Genomic DNA, 17,439 nt, shown 5'->3' on the forward strand with positions numbered 1-17,439 from the left:
GGCGGTAGCTTCGACTTGCTGAGCATAAACCCTGTGCACACCTGCTCATTCTATTGCCAGGGAGGCTGCAAAAGGAGGATGCGGCTATTTCTGCTTCCATCATGGAAGGCTGGGATTCCACAGGCACCTAAAGGAAAGAGGGAGAGATGTGAATGGGAATGTCCTCCAGACAGCTCTGGCAGGATCGGATGTGGGAGAGTGAGGGTCCCACCCCAGCGGGGGTCTACCCATGTCCATGTCTTGGACATGTTGAGAGTTTTTCCAGAAGGCAGAGATGAAGTGTGGTCTGACAACACCCAAGTGACCCCAGAGGGTGTCATAATAGACTGGAAGGGCGACACATCCCAGGCACCTGCCACCCATCACACACACCTCCCACACACTGGCATCCTTCCGCCCCAGGCACACACAAATCCTCAGTCCAGAGATCAACTGTCTCAGCTCTGAATTTGCATATCCTATGTGTAGACTCACTGATCACAACCTCTGCCCAGCCTGGCTTGTGCATACTTCTTTCTTACTGTCAGGGGAGGAGCCCGGCCTGGTACTCCCATTGGCCTGTAGATTCACCTCCCCTGGGCATGGCCCCAGGACCCAGGATAATACCTGTGCCTCCTGCCCAGAACCTTCCAAGCAGACACAATGGTAAGAATGGTGTCTGTCCTGCTGTCTCTGCTGCTGCTTGTGGGTCCTGCTGTCCCCCAGGAGACCCGAGATGGTGAGTGGAGAAAGCAAGGGATGGGTGCTGGAGAGGACTGGAAGGAGGTGAGGAACAGGACATGTGGCTGGGAGAAGGGCTGGATGCAGCTGGGATTCCCTGGCATATGGCAGGAACAGGTGTCCAAGGCTGTCAACTCCCTCAGCTCACACACTTCCAGGAGCATTCAGGGAGCCTCTGCCCTCACCCAAAATAAGACCTTCAGGAATCTGAATCTAAAACCCCTTAGTTTACAGTGAAAACAAAGACTCCAAAGACCAAGCGACCTGCTTGGGGTGGAGAGCCAGGATGGAGCAGGAACCACAGGCCTGGAGCTGCTTCTGCTCCTGTTCCTTCCCTCCTTCCGATGGCTGGGTACACCTGCCTGACGCTGAGGAAAAGAGAGAACAGCCCCCAAGGGGAAAGTGGGAAGGCAGGTTGGCTGGAGGGATGGTGCTAGAAGGAAACCCGTGCCCTCACCCCACACTCAGACACCACTGCAGTGGGTCTGGAAAGCGAGTAGCCGGAAGAGAAGACAGTGGGAGCTTGGGGAGATCAAGAGTCATTTATAGGAGAGGGGAAGGAGGCTGTTTGTGGCATGAGAATGTGCAGGATAAAGACATGGAAGTGAATGGCTTCTCAAGTTGTGTGAGTTTAAAATTCATGCCGGGCGCGGTGGCTCACGCCTGTAATCCCAGCACTTTGGGAGGCCGAGGTGGGTGGATCACGAGGTCAGGAGATCGAGACCATCCTGGCTAACACGGTGAAACCCCGTCTCTACTAAATATACAAAAAATTAGCCGGGCGTAATGGCGGGCGCCTGTAGTCTCAGCTACTCGGGATGCTGAGGCAGGAGAATGGTGTGAACCCGAGAGATGGAGCTTGCAGTGAGCAGAGATCGCGCCACTGCACTCCAGCCTGGGCAACAGAGCGAGACTCTGTCTCAAAAAAAATAAATAAATAAGTAAAATAAAATAAAATTCATGACATTTACAAATTGTCAAAATAGGTGTTTCCCGCATATTCTCACTCATAGGTGGGAATTGAACAATGAGATCACATGGACACAGGAAGGGGAATATCACACTCTGGGGACTGTGGTGGGGAGGGGGGAGGGGGGAGGGATAGCATTGGGAGATATACCTAATGCTAGATGACGAGTTAGTGGGTGCAGCACACCAGCATGGCACATGTATACATATGTAACTAACCTGCACAATGTGCACATGTACCCTAAAACTTAAAGTATAATTAAAAAAGAAAAAAAGAAAAAAAATCTAAATAAAAGGAATTAAAAAAAAAGGTGTTTCACGTTAGTTTTATAATAATCACATTTATAATATTAATCCCATTCTGCACCCAAATATGAATTATTCGGAGTTCTCCAGAGAAACAAAACTAATATACATTGTATAAACACTCACATATGTATATATGATATACATTGTATATTCATATGTACACTAAATATGTGTGTATATGTATAATATACATATATAAGTGTATGTATATACAAAACAGAGAAAGGGAGGAGTTTTATTTAATATTTCTTGTGGCTCACACAATTCTGAGGGCTAAAAGTCCTAAACCAGCAAAGCAAGCCAGCAGGCTAGAGACCAAGCAAAGAGTTGGTGTTGCGGTCCTGAGTCCAGGGGTAGTCTAGAGGCAGAATTCTTTCTTCTCTGGCGGACCTCAGCCTTTTCTCTTGATGCCTTCCACTGATTGGATGAGGCCCATCCACATTGTAGAGGGTAATCTGTTTTACTCAAGGTCTGATTTAAAGGCTAATCACATTCAGAAACTCATGAGCAAGAATGACTTCAGTACTTAAATTAGAAATCTGCCATATGACTTCCAACATTACTAACACTCGTGTAAATTATATTCTAAATTAACTATGGAACTAATTGTGGAAATGTCCCACTCTCTCAGCTTCCATCTTGTACCAAACTGCAAGATACAATGCCAGGAATTCTGAGAGGTATCCTAGCCTTACCCTATGCTGATCCATTCTGGGTCACTTCTTGAGTTTTCTAGTAAATTCACCTTCCTACACTTTCTAACTATATGTATTTGTCCGGTTAGACTAGAAATGTTTATTTCTCATGTCAAGTTCAATGCAGATTGGGCAAGGTTCCTCTCCTCCGCAGGGTGACTCAGGGATCCAGGCTGTTTGCATCTTGGGACTCTTCTGTTTCATCCTGTGGCCTCCATAGTCAACGAAAGGGATAAGAGACCGTAGGGGCAAGCCAGGTGGTAGAGCCTTGGACCAGAAGAAAGACATCAGTCACTTCAACTCACATTCTTGTTTGACAAAACTCAGTCACATGGTTCCAATCTATCTATAAGGAGGCTGAGAAATGTTATCTTCTTCTGTGCCAAGCAGATTAAACTCTGTAGTGAAGAAACAGAATGGTCTCTGAAATATCATCCCCAGCATGAAAGTAGAGCCTGTTTCCTTGAGTGAGGCTCCAATGGTGTGAAGCTGATGGCAGAGGAGAGAGCTGGGGAGGAAGAGGCCAGTGGCCAGGCCTCCCCTCCTGGCCCTCTGCAGCCCCACAATGGGACACCCTTGCATGGACCCCAGCCCTCAGAGTCTTTTCTTTTGCAGGTCATTACTCTCTGACCTATCTCTACACTGGGCTGTCCAGGTCTGGCAAAGGCACCCACAGGCTGCAGGGCACTGTCTTCCTCAATGGCCGTGCCTTCTTCCACTACAACAGTGAAGACAGGAAGGCTGAGCCCCTGGGACCATGGAGACATGTGGAAGGAGTAGAGGACTGGGAGAAGCAGAGCCAAGTTCAGAAGGCCAGGGAGGACATCTTTATGGAGACCCTGAACAACATCATGGAGTATTACAATGACGGTAACGGTCAGTGAACAACAGACCGCGGGGGTGGAAGGTCTAACCCAAGAGGCAGCCCCCCAAGTGTGAGTGGCAAGGGATCAGCAGGATGGAAATAGTCCCAATCCCAGGGGAGGAACAGGAGACACAGCAGAAACACAGACATGTCCGCATCCCACCCACCCCACAGCACAGTGCTGTCCCCTTCCCCATCGATTGCCCCATCCTCATCCCAGGTCTCAGGTCACACAGGAAGTGATGGCAGAGTCACTTCCTATCTAGGCACCTCTGACCTCTCACCTCCACACCCCACCCATTGGAGGCTGATACCCCCGTGAGAAGGCATCAGACTCACCCCTGTCCAGGGAGGTTGCCTGGAGAGTGAGCCACTCTCAAAGTCACTCAGACCTGGGCTCACCTGGTGGCTCTGCCAGTCCTAGCTGTTGACAGTGAAACGTTCCCAAAATATCTGGTTGAAATCTGCAAACATTGGAGCACTGAGACCTACCTCCAAACAAGTCTGTAATATTTAACTATGTCTGTTCTATGAAGGATGTCACAGTCTGTCCTGATCTCCCTTGCAGCTCCATCACCTAGGACAGGGTACAGCCAATATTGGCTCAATTGAAATTTGTGGAATCAACAGAGAAAAGCACCCAGCACACACCATAGCCCATGCTGGGGGCTCAGGAAGTGCTGGATTCAAAACCACAGGCTGTTAGAGATCCCTGCAGCCCTAAAGTTCCTCCTCACCATAAGATGCAGACCCAGGAAGGGCCACCTGCCCTGTGGTCGGAGGAGCTGGTGGCAGAGCCCGCGCAGAGACGGTCCCCCTGCCCCCGGCCCAGCATTCTTTCTCCTAAACCACACTGCCAGCCCCAAGGCAGCCAACCCCAGGCCTGGTGAACTGCTGGTGTTAAATTATCATGGAGTGGGTGTCAAAAGATGGGCTTCTAAGTACAAAAATGCCCAAGGTGCTACATGGGATCTGAAGGTTTCCAAAAGGAGGCAAGAGATAAGCAGACGTTTGAAGGATGAGGGATGGGAGGTCTTGGTAAGGAAAATGACCCAGGCTGTGTGTTAGCCATAGGAGAGGAGGGGACACAGGTGATCAGGAAAGACACTGGGAGAAGCTTTGATGGACAGGAATAGAAATGGCAAAGTGGATAATTATGAGGAAGGAGGATGAAGAGATGAACACAGGGTATTAGGAAATAAGAGTAGCTGACATTTACTGAGCACTTACTTTGTGCCAGGCCCATTTATGAGCATATATAATGCTCAGAATAACCCCCTGAAACCGTGCTTTTGGCACTGCTGTTTCAGGGGTGAGGAAATAAAGGCACAAGGAGGTGACTGGCTCCAGTTCACACAACACACCAGGTTGGGGCGGGAAGAGACCTGGGACTTGAGCCCGGACAGCTTGAGAGCTGTCAGAGTCTATGCCAACAGCACCAACCTGTGCTAGGTAAACACCTGTTTTTATCATCAGAATGAAGAGGCTGTGTCCTCTGCCCTATGAGGTCCATTTCTGAGAGTTGTTGCTAATGGGCAAGAAGGTTGGGACTTTAGAGATTTGGGATAAAGATATCAAACACCAGAAAGGAAGAAAGAAGTGATCAGGCCAGGCGCAGCGGCTCGCATCTGTAATCCCAGCACTTTGGGACACCAAGGCAGTCAGATCACCTGAGGTCAGGAGTTCGAGACCAGCCTGGCCAACATGGCGAAACCCCGCCTATACTAAATATACAAAAATTAGCCTCGCGTGGTGTTGCGCACCTGGAATTCCAGCTACTCAGCAGACTGAGGCAGGAGAATTGCTTGAACCCGGGAGATGGAGGTTGCAGTGAGCCAAGATCATGACACTGCACTCCAGCCTGGGCAACAGAGTAAGACTCTGTCTCAAAAAAAAAGAAACAAAGAAATAGTCAGACAGATTAGGTTGATTTAGGTGATGATATGAACTTCACCTAGAACTGAGAGAAAAGGAGAGCCTTCCTTTCCTCATATGGAATCACAAATAATTTCTATCAAATTCGGAAATGTACTTTGGTGTGGTTGTGACAGGTTCCTAAACACTCCCCATAAGTTCAAACAAATAAAAAGAGATGCTACAGAAGAGACAGAAATCTGCCCACAGCCTGTAGCTCTCTTAACTTCCCTGGCTGGGAGGAATGCATATTTCATCTCAAATTGGCCCGAAATGCCAATCCATATAGTCTTTGCCACTCTGTGTCAACTGTACGTCCAGATAAAATCATATGCCATGATTACGGAACTGCATGCTTAGATTGCAAAAGCCTTTCCTCCTATTGAGTTGTGAAGAGTGCAGGACTAAGAGTTATTCAGTTGGCACTAGGCTGACTGGCTTCCTGTGGGGTCAGGGGAGGTTTCAGGGTCTCACGCCTTGCAGGAAAGGTTTGGTTGTGAGATCCAGAATAACAGAAGCACTGGAGCATTCTGGAAGTATGCCTATGATGGAAAGGACTACATTGAATTCAACAAAGAAATCCCAGCCTGGGTCCCCTTGGTCCCGGAAGCCCAGAACACCAAGCAGAAGTAGGAGGCAGAACCAGTCTACGTGCAGCGGGCCAAGGCTTACCTGGAGGAGGAGTGCCCTGCGACTCTGCGGAAATACCTGAAATACAGCAAAAATATCCTGGACCGGCAAGGTACTCACTGCTTCCTGCTATCCAGTGCTAAGCTGGGAAAAACCAAGGTGATCTCAGGCTGGGAGCTCAGAGAGCATCTTAGGCCAATCTCTTCTATCCATGTAAGTCACGTAGAACCCCAGTTTTCAACTTCCAGGATTCATTCCTTTCCTAGGAGGACATCAAAATTTCAGGCAGAATGGGCCAGGAAAGCCACTGATTCACTGGTAGGCTTCCCTAAATATCACCCATTGAGAGATGAGGAGCTGGAGGTGACAGAGGTGAGGGTAACACTGTGTGTAAGAGGCAGAGCTGTGGCCAGGCGTGCTGGCTCACGCCTGTAATCCCAACACTTTGGGAGTGAGTCCAAGGTGGGCGGATCACTTGAGGTTAGGAGTTCGAGACCAGCCTGGCCAACATGATGAAACCTCGTCTCTACCAAAAATACAGAAATTAGCCTGGCGTGGTGGCAGGCGCCTGTAATCCCAGCTTCTCGGGAGGCTGAGGCATGAAAATTGCTTGAACCCAGGAGGACTAGATTGCAATGAGCCAAGATCGCGCCACTGCACTTTAGCCTGGGCAATAGTGCGAGACTCAGTCTCAAAAAAAATAAAAAAAAAAGGAAAAGCTAGGACTTGAATTCCAGATTTCAGATTCCAAATGCCGTCGTTGTTTCTCTCTACAATGATGCCTCCCATCTGGGTGGTGGAGAGAAGGGAGGTGTGTAAAATGTCAGCCCCAGAAGGACAACAGCAAGCCAGTGTGAGTGGAATCGATGGCTGCAAGCTGAGACTTGGATTGCAGACATAGTGAGACTCAGGATTGTGCAGTGCTGCAGGGAAGCGGTTGCTGGATAGAGGCATGGGCTGAACCAAGCAGCTGGACTGAGATTGGGGGACAGAACTCCAAAGCCCACTCAGATGTGGGAAAACATGGGAAAGTGCACAGAGCATTCACAACTTATCAGAGTCAATACATGAGTGGGGTGGAGAATGGGCGAGAGGGGAGCCAGGACATTCCATGATCCAACAGAGAAGGATCAGGGAAAGCTTCAGCCTTCCCTGATCTTCTGGAAAGTGTCCCAGGGCAGGGGGCAGTGGGGCGGGCAGATACAGAGCTTAGAGCTCTGCTGATTGCTGACATCCAGGGGTAGGGGTGAGAAGAGACCTGGGCCGGGAGAAGTTGACCTCAAGCCTGCAGTGTCACACTCTATCCCTCCACAGATCCTCCCTCTGTGGTGGTCACCAGCCACCAGGCCCCAGGAGAAAAGAAGAAACTCAAGTGCCTGGCCTACGACTTCTACCCAGGGAAAATTGATGTGCACTGGACTCGGGCCGGCGAGGTGCAGGAGCCTGAGTTACGGGGAGATGTTCTTCACGGTGGAAACGGCACTTACCTGACCTGATTGTTGGTGCATGTGCCCCTGCAGGACACAGCCCCCTACTCCTGCCACGAGCAGCACAGCAGCCTGGCCCAGCCCCTCGTGGTGCCCAGGGAGGCCAGGTAGGAAGCAAGGGCTGGAGGCAATGTGGGATCTCAGCCCCAGTAGCTGCCCTTCCTGCCTGATGTGGGAGCTGAACCACCGAAATCACCGTCAATGGATCCTCAAGGCCCAAGGAGCAGTGTGGGGGGACAGACAGGAGGTGGATTTGGAGACCGAAGACTGGGATGCCTGTCCTGAGCTGACTCGGACCCAAAAATCGTCTCACCTTGAACCACCCCCCGCCATTGTCTAATCTGTGGAAACTAATAAATAATCATCTCTCTTTGTCAAGCACTACAGAGAACAGTATTAACTGTAAAATGCTATAGAAATGTGATGTGATTTTCTCATTGGTCCTGCTCCCAAGCATTGAATTCATCTGAAACTCTTGGTTTCCCTTGGAGGCCATGGTTCCTGGGCACCCTGACTTGGGCAATCCCAAGCATGGCCCGGACCCACTGTCCCTTAGGGATTGTTCAGGTGTCCCCTGCTGACATCCACAGGCGTGGCCATGGCCACTCTGGCTGTGAGGTGCTAGAACCCTGCAAGCTCTTTCACACAACCAAGACTCTTCTGTGCCTCAGTTTCCCCACACTTCTTGGCTCCCTGGGAGACCCAGCCCTCCACTCCAGCTGCTCCACATCTCCACACCATGTTGGCCTTGGCCCACCAGCCAAAGCTTATTTGAGAGCTCTCAGCTCTCCAGGGTACAGCTCAATGAAGCGGGAATTGGCCCTGAGGTTCTCAGACTCCCTCTGAGTCCCTGAGAGTGAGTTTCCTCAAATGAGTCACCAACTGCCATGCACAGGTATCAACCCCAAACACACAGCAGAGCTCTCACCTTGACCTTCTCATGAAGCCTCACCTGCCTGTGTCTGTGCTTTTCCTTCCTGTGTGAAAAGAACTTTCCTTTTTTTCTTCCTTTTTCTTTTTCTTTTTTTTTTTTTTTTTGAGATGGAGTCTTGCTCTGTTGCCCAGGCTGGATTGCAGTGTTGCAATCTTGGCTTACTGCAAACTCTGCCTCCCGGGTTCCAGCGATTCTCCTGCCTCAGCCTCCCAAGTAGCTGGGATTACAGGCATCAGCCACTACGCCCGGCTAATTTTTCTATTTTTAGTAGAGACAGGGTTTCACCATGTTGGCAAGGCTCGTCTCGAACTCCTGACCTCAGGTGATCTGCCTGCCTCGGCCTCCCAAAATGCTGGCATTACAGGCGTGAGCCACTGTGTCTAGCGACAAGAACTTTCTTTACATCCTATACTCAGCCTCCCACTCTGGATTATTCCAAAATCCATCCTCCAAGCTGGGTTCCATAGAAGAATCATTCCCAGTCTTTGGAATTCTGAGTTAATCATCTTATCTTTCATGAAAGCCTAAATTTGAAGGCTCCAATTTTTTGTTTTAACTCTTCGACTCCAATTTGAAAATCAAAGCTGAGAAATTACTTTTTTTTTAAGTCTACATGAAATCCACCTTTCTCCCTTCCAGGGCAAAAACATCCTATATGAACAGTAGCCAAGTTCAGGAAAGAAAATGCAAATAGTCGCCAGGCGCGGTGGCTCACGCCTATAATCTCAGCACTTTGGGAGGCCCAGGCGGGCGGATCACGAGGTCAGGGATTAAGACCAGCCTGGCCAACATAGTGAAACCCCGTCTTCACTGAAAACACAAAAAATTAGCCGGGTGTGGTGGTGTGTGCCTATAATTTCAGCTACTTGGGAGGCTGAGGCAGGAGAATAGCCGGGTTTGGTGATGTGTGCCTGTAATCCCAGCTACGGGGGAGGCTGAGGCAGGAGGATCACGTGAACCCAGGAGGCGGGGGTTGCAGTGAGCTGAGATCTCGCCACTGCACTCCAGCCTGGGCGACAGTGCAAGACTCTGTCTCAAAAAAAGAAAATGCAAATAATCAAGAGGAAAAAATATAGCATGTGATATGTGAATATGAGGACACTTGGAGCAAATAAAAGGTGAAAGTTAAACATTTAAGATCAACGAAGAAACCAAAATCCACATGATCAGACCAGGGATAAGGAAAATTGGAATAGGAGATGTGACCTCATCTATAACAGGAGACATGGATGATGATAAAGGAGGAGAGAGAAGCCACAGGATTCAAGTCCTGGGCAGGTGTGGGGCAGGAGGAGAGGGACACAGGACTACTGAGATACTCAGGGAAAGCTTCCTGGAGCAATTCGGATTTCAGAGAGATGTGGAGGCCTAAGACAGCTTGCCAAGTCGAGGTCAAAAGATTTCCATGCAGAATGGGATTTTACATTCCCTGTTCTTTTGAGTCTCCAGTGCCTACCAGAGAATCAAATATACAATAGGTCCGGGCACAGTGGCTCATGCCTGTAATCTCAGCTCTTTGGGACGCCAAAGTGGGAGGATTGCTTGAGCCAGGAGTTCCAGATCAGTCTGGGCAACATAGCAAGACCCTGTCTCTACATTTAAAAAAATAAAAAATTATCTGGGCATGGTGGCACACACTTGTAGTCCCAGCTACTTGGGAGGCTGAGGCAGGAAGATCACTTGAGCATGGGAGGTCAAGGCTGCTGTGAGCTATGATTGTACTATTGCACTCCAGCCTGAGCAACAGAGCAAGACCGTGTCTCAAAAATAAATAAATAAATACACATTTTAATACAATAGGTAATTAATACATAATTTCTGGATGAATCAATAAATACGTAAGCAAAGGCAATAGAAAGCACTAAATATTTCTGACGACCAAGAAGAACCTTTTGGCTGGGACAGTGAATTCTACTGGGAAAGAAGTTTGAAAAAGCAAAGCTCAGAGAAATTGAAGAGGACCTTAACATATGTATACCTTGCTATACCTGATTGATGTCTTTTGCCTGATTCAGTGTGCATCATTCCTCCAGCCTACCTGGGAACTATCCCCAGGAGAGTCCACCAGAGAGAGACAAGATAGTCTAAGGCAGGGGTCCCCAACTCCCGGTACCCGTTCATAGCCAGTTAGGAGCCGAACCACACAGCAGAAGGTGAGCTGCAGGGTCGAAGCTTCATCTGTATTTACAGCTGCTCCCCCACCCCCCGACCATTGCTCCAATTACCTCCTGAGCTCACCTCCTGTCAGATCGGCAGCAGCATTAGACTCTCACAGAAGCACGAACCCTATTGTGAACTATGCAAGAAAGGTATGTAGGCTGCACGCTCCTTATGAGAATCTAACGCCTGATGATCTGTCACTGTCTCCCATCAACCCCAGATGGGACCATCTAGTTGCAAGAAAACAAGCTCAGGGCTCCCACTGATTCTACACCATGGCGAGTTGTAGAATTATTTCATTATATATTACGATGTAATAATAATAGAAATAAAGTGCACAATAAACGGGATGCACTGGAATCATCCCAAAACCATTCCCCTCCCCAGTCCGTGGAAAAACTGTCTTCTACGGAGCCGGTCCCTAGTACCAAAGAGATTGGGGACCGCCGGCTTAAACAAAGAGGTCTTTTTCTCAAGCAGGTTCCAATCAGCGCTAGGCCGGATTCGCTATGGCTTTTGCCTGCCCCCTAGTGGTCAAGGAAATAGTTGCAGCCAAGTGTTAGGATCCAGTCCTTGAGAATTTGGCTCAAAGCCTGGATGCAAAGGCCATGAGATAACGGTCATCCAGTCTTCCTCACACAACTCGCACAATTCCCGCCGTCTTTTTTTTTTTTTTTTTTTTAAGAGGGAATTTCACTCTTGTTGCCCAGGCTGGAGTGCAATGGCGCGATCTCGGCTCACTGCAACTTCCAACTCCTGGGTTCAAGGGATTCTCCTGCTTCAGCCTCCCATGTAGCTGAGATTACAGGCGCCCGCCACCACACCCAGCTAATTTTTTGTATTTTTAGTAGAGACGGGGTTTCATCATGTTGGCCAGGCTGGTCTCCAACTCCTGACCTCAGATGATCCACTCGCCTCGACCTCCCAAAGTGCTGGGATTACAGGCATGAACCACGGCGCCCAGCCAATTCCTGCCTTTTATTATGGAGGAAAACCTCCGCGGGATTACAGCACACCCAGTGGACGTCTGTTACCTCATCGAACTTGGGTCCAACCACCGAGTGCTGCAAACACTGACATGTGGATTCCAGTGAGAGAAACTGAGGCATTTATTGCAGGGTGCCAAGCAAGGAGAATCAGCCAGCTCAAGTGTAAGACCTAAATTCCCCAATGGCTTGTAGGTAAGGGTTTTTAGAGGCAGAGAAGCAGAAGTTACAGGCAAAGTTATAAATCAATACATGGCCCGGCGCAGTGGCTCACGCCTGTAATTCCAACACTTTGGGAGGCCAAGGCAGGTGGATCACCTGAGGTCAGGAGTTCAAGACCAGCCTGGCCAACATGGTGAAACCCCATCTCTACTAAAAATACACAAAATTAGCCAGCTGTGGTGGCGCACGCCTATAATCCCAGCTACTCAGAAGGCTGAGGCAGGAAAATCTCTTGAAGCCGGGAGGCAGAGGTTGCAGTGAGCAGAGATCGCGACACTACACTACACCCTAGGCGACAGAGCAAGACTCTGTCTCAAAAAATAAAAAATAAATCACTCATAACCTGGTGCAATGGTTCACACCTGTAATCCCAGCACTTTGGGAGGCCGAGGCAGCAGGATTGCTTGAAGTCAGGAGTTTGAGACCAGACTGGGAAACATAGCAAGACCCCATATCTATAAAAACATTAAAACTTAGCTGGGCGTGGTGTCATGCACCTGTAGTCCCAGCTACTCAGGAAGCCGAGGCAGGACGATTGCTTGAGCCCAACAGTTGGAAGCTGCAGTGAGCTATGATCACACCATTGTACTCCAGCCTGGGCAACAGAGGTCTTTAAAAACAAAAAATCATTAACGTGTAGTAATCTTTTTTTAAAACTCCCTAACAGGATGTGTGGCAGGTTCCTGAGGTGGTGGCTGCTGGCGGAGGAGAGCTGGCACTCCACCCCCGTGGGGCGCCTCCTGTTTCCCGTGCTCCTGGGATTCCGCCTTGTGCTGCTGGCTGCCAGTGGGCCTGGAGTCTATGGTGATGAGCAGAGTGAATTCGTGTGTCACACCCAGCAGCCGGGATGCAAGGCTGCCTGCTTCGATGCCTTCCACCCCTTCTCCCTGCTGCGTTTCTGGGTCTTCCAGGTCATCTTGGTGGCTGTACCTAGCGTCCTCTACACGGGTTTCACTCTGTATCACGTGATCTGGCACTGGGAAGAATCATGAAAGGGGAAGGAGGAAGAGGACACCCTGATCCAGGGAGGGGAGAGCAGCAGAGATACCCCAGGGGCTGGAAGCCTCAGGCTGCTCTGAGCTTATGTGGCTCAGCTGGGAGCTCAGCTGGTCCTGGAGGGGACAGCGCCGGGGTTGCAGTACCACCTGTATGGGTTCCAGATGCCCAGCTCCTTTGCATGTGGCCAAGAGCCTTGCCCGTATAGATTAACTTGCACCTTTTCCCACCCCTCGGAGAAGATCATCTTTCTAAAAGCCATGTTTGGGGTCAGTGGGTTCCGTCTCTTGTTCACTCTTTTGGAGATTGTGCTTCTGGGTCTGGGAAGACTGTGTAAGCCCCTGCGGAACTTCCTGGGTGGGGCCTCTTCCTCCAGCCATGCCCTGGCCCTGAGCAGCAAAAGGAACCTCCAGCAGACACTGTGAGCCACCCATCGGCCTGGTCAGCCTTGTTCCATTTCAGAGACCATGTTCCCCACAGCCCCAGTGACTAGGGGTGTCATCTCCTGACCTCCCCCACCTGTGGATATGGCCAAGTCAAGGTACCGGTTAACCAAAGATGCTGAAGGAGTGAAGGACCAGCCATCCCCTAATACGCAGGATGGTTATATTGATTATGTCAAACTGAAAACTTTGGAGAAACTGCTCTCTCAGAAAGCGATAACTGGGCCAGACACGGTGGCTCATGCCTGTAATCCCAGCATTTTGGGAGGCCTAGGCAGGTGGATCACTTGAGGTCAGGAGTTCAAGACCAGCCAGGCCAACATGGTGAAACCCATGTCTACTAAAACTACAAAAATTCTGGGCATGGTGGTGGGTGTCTGTAATCCCAGCTACTTGAGAGGCTGAGGCAGGAGAATTGCTTGAACCTGGGAGGTGGAGGTTGCAAAGAGCCGAGATCATGCCACTGCACTCCAGCCTGGGTGACTCCGTCTCAAAAAAAAAAAAAAAAAAGTGCTGGTGTTCCTTAGGACTGTGTTGCGGGCCCTCTCTCTCCCCATTCCACACCCTCACTCTCCCTGGATAACTTTCCCTTTGTCTATAGCTCCAGCCACCACGTCCTTGCGGATGACTTCCCAGTGCAGATCCCCAGTCTGGGCTACCTCTCGAGTTCAGGTTTGAAATCCTGTCGTTCGGCCAGGCACGGTGGCTCACGCTGTAATATCAGCCCTCTGGGGGTCGAGGCGGGCAGATCACCTGAGGTCAAGTGTCTGAGACCAGTCTGGCCAACATGGTGAAACCCCGTCTCTACTAAAAATACAAAAAATTACAGGCATGCATGGTGGTGCGTGCCTATAATCCCAACTACTTGGGAGGCTGAGACAGGAGAATCGCTTGAACCCTGGAGGCAGAGGTTGCAGTGAGCCAAGATCGCACCACTGCACTCCAGCTTGGGCGACAGAGACTCTGGTCAGATGCCTCCTAGGCTCAGGCACCTGCTCTGGGAGCAGTGGGCTCCTCTGCATCCTTGAGCACCTAATCTTTATGTGCAGGATCATAAAACACACTGTGCGGATCAGTGTCAGATTTCCTTCTTAAGCTAATAGAACAGAATGCAGCTTTCAGGATTCAGGAAAGATTTTTCTGCACAGGCAAGTCAGTTGCAGTTGCGTGTTATTGCCACCAGAGGACACAATGATCCTGCTAACATGATGAAAGACTCTCCCAGCGGATTTAATAACAATCTTAGCAATTTTTTATTTATTTATTTTTTTCTCGCTCCGTCGCCAGGCTGGAGTGCAGTGGTGCCATCTCGGCTCACTGTAACCTCCGCCTCCCGCCTCCTGGGTTCAAGCGATTCTCCTGCCTCAGTCGGCCGAGTAGCTGGGATTACAGGCGCACACCACCATGCCCAGCTAATTTTTGTATTTTTAGTAGAGACGGGGTTTCACCATATAGACCAGGCTGGTGCGTGATCCGCCCATCTTGGCCTCCCAACGTGCTAGGATTACAGGGGTGAGCCACCGCGCCTGGCCTTAATCTACTTTTTATATCTGTGGTTTTGCCTTTCCTGGTCATTCCATCTATGTTGAATACTACAATACGTGGCCTTCTGTGCAAGGGCAATTGGTTCCATGCTTAGTCCCACCGGATGATAGATGTTAACCAATATTTACTGATAAGTTGGGGCCCTCCGACAAGGAGACCAATGAGGCTGTCTCCTTCAAAAGCATCTCAGCTCTGTCTTGGAGCTTTGAGTTGAGAGTTTTTTTTTTCAAGCCAGATTTTATGTTGTTCCCAGACACGTTCACAAGCCTTGCTGGACCAAAGAAAAAAAACGAGTTAGCCTGGGCACAGCGGCTCACACCTGTAATACCAACACTTTGGGAGGCCAAGATGGGTGGATGGCTTGATGCCAGGAGTTCGAGACCAGCCTGGTCAACATAGCGAGACCCCCCCATCTCTAAAAAATAAAATAAAGTACATATACCAGCAATGATGTATAACCGAAAAATAAATAAATAAACAAGTTAATATTGAAATGTCGTGTTTGCCCCCAACCCAAATAAGCACTATAACCTCTTGTTATTCACTTCTCATGCAACCCGTCTTCTGTTCTCTGTGAGTCTTTGGGAAATGAGGAGCATGATCTTCTAGCAGTAAAACACCTGTAGAGAATCGCCTTATGTTTTTTGTTTGTTTATTTGTTTGTGTGCTTTGGTTTGGTTTGCTTTTTTTTTTTTTTTTTTTTTTTTTTTTTGAGATGGAGTCTCGCCCTGTTGCCCAGGCTGGAGTGTAGTGGCGAAATCTCGGCTCACTGCAACCTCCACCTCCCTGGTTCAAGCAATTCCCCTGTCTCAGCCTCCCGAGTAGCTGAGATTACAGGTGCACACCACCAGGCCCGGCTAATTTTTTTGTATTTTTAGTAGAGATGGGGTTTCACCATGTTGGCCAGACTGGTCTCGAACTTCTGACCTCAGGCAATCCGCCTGCCTCAGCCTCCCAAAGTGCTGGGATTACAGGCATGAGCCACTGCGCCCCGCCTCCATGTTAATCATTCTTTCTGATTTCAAATAACTCATTATCCCCATGAACTTATGGATTTGTTTTTCCTCTTCATCCACAAAATTCTCCAGAGAAGTCTCCCTTGTTATCTCTTGGCTGTGCTTTCTATCTCACCAGTTATCTTTCTCCAAAGAGCTTCCTCTGCAAAGAAGCTTTGTATATGAAGACCATGTGGGGGCTGAATCAAGACCAAGTTTCACAACCTAAAAGTAGTTCACAAAGCTTCCTTGCCTCTATTCTCTGCAAATCTGTAAACTCTTCAGCTGACCCAATTTCTCTCTTTAGCCTTCAGAGATTATTTTATTTTATTTTATTTCATTTCATTTCATTTCATTTTGACAGAATCTAGCTCTGTCGCCCAGGCTGGAGTGCAGTGGCACCATCTTTGCTCACTTTAACCTCCCCCTCACAGGTTCAAGCAACTGTCCTGCCTCAGCCTCCCGAGTAGCTGGGATTACAGGCGTGAGCCACCACGCCCAGCTGATGTTTTTTGTATTTTTAGTAGAGACAGGGTTTTGCCATGTTGGTCAGGCTGGTCTGGAACTCCTGATCTCAAATGATCCGCCTGCCTTCACCTCCCAAAGTGCTGGGATTACAGGCGGGAGCCACCGCACCAGCCGATTCTATTTTTAATTTTATTGAAGAAGCGCTGTACTATTTCTCACGGGGGCTGCACCATGTTATGTTCCCACCAGCAATGCACAAAGATTCCAATTTGTCCACATCCTCACCAAACACCTGCTATTTTGTTTTGTTTTGTTGGTGGTGGTGGTGGTTTTTTGTGTTTGTTTGTTTGTTTTTAGTACAGGGAGAGTATCCCTAATCCAAATATCTGAGCTCCAAAAGTTACAAAACCAGAACTTGAGGGCCATCATGGCACTTAGAGAAAATGCTCATTAGAGCATTTCAGACTTAGGATTTTGGGATTAGGGCTGCTCAACCAGTAAAGCAAATATTCCAAAGTCAAAAAAAAATTCTGAAATCTGAAACATTTCCGGTCCCAAGCATTTCAGATAAGGGATATTTAAACTGTAGCCATCCCGACGAGTGTGAGGCGTCTTCTCAAAAGTCTTGCACACTATTTTGTCTGCTTTGATCTGTCATGTGTTTCCTACCATTTTGAAAGCATAACGAATTTTATCAGTATTCATTTATGATGAAAGGCAGTCCAGGCAGTGCAAAGGGCACAAATCGTGGTCCCACAAGTCCTGGCTTCTGACCCGGATCACTGTGAGACCCTGAGCAAGCAAGAACTTGCTCCAGGCCTCAGTTTCCTTGGTCTCTGGGGGAAGCCAGGATGATAATCAGCCATGCTCCAACCCCTCAGCTGAAACTCAGGCCTGGATGCATTGTAAATGGATTTCCTCTTCCACAGGTGAGCCGCTGAATTTGATTCCTTCTTTCTTCCTTCCTTCCTTCTTTCCTTCCTTCCTTTCTTCCTTCCTCTCTTCCTTCCTTCCTTCTTTCCTTCCTTCCTTTCTTCCTTCCTCTCTTCCTTCCTTCCCTCTCTCCCTCCTCCCTCCCTCTGCCCTTCCTCCCTCTCTCCT

The 17,439-nt window shown here is 49.1% G+C and overlaps 2 pseudogenes; both read left to right on the top strand.

Annotated features, from left to right (window-relative positions):
• Positions 1 to 614: 614 nt before the first annotated feature.
• Positions 615 to 7,729, top strand: LOC472458 (zinc-alpha-2-glycoprotein-like; annotated as a pseudogene).
• Positions 7,730 to 7,761: 32 nt separating this feature from the next.
• On the top strand, positions 7,762 to 15,534 carry LOC129135546 (gap junction gamma-3 protein-like; annotated as a pseudogene).
• The last annotated feature ends 1,905 nt before the right edge of the window (positions 15,535 to 17,439 follow it).

This window comes from Pan troglodytes, chromosome 6, assembly GCF_028858775.2.
Source record: "Pan troglodytes isolate AG18354 chromosome 6, NHGRI_mPanTro3-v2.0_pri, whole genome shotgun sequence".
Classification (NCBI taxonomy): Eukaryota; Metazoa; Chordata; class Mammalia; order Primates; family Hominidae; genus Pan; species Pan troglodytes.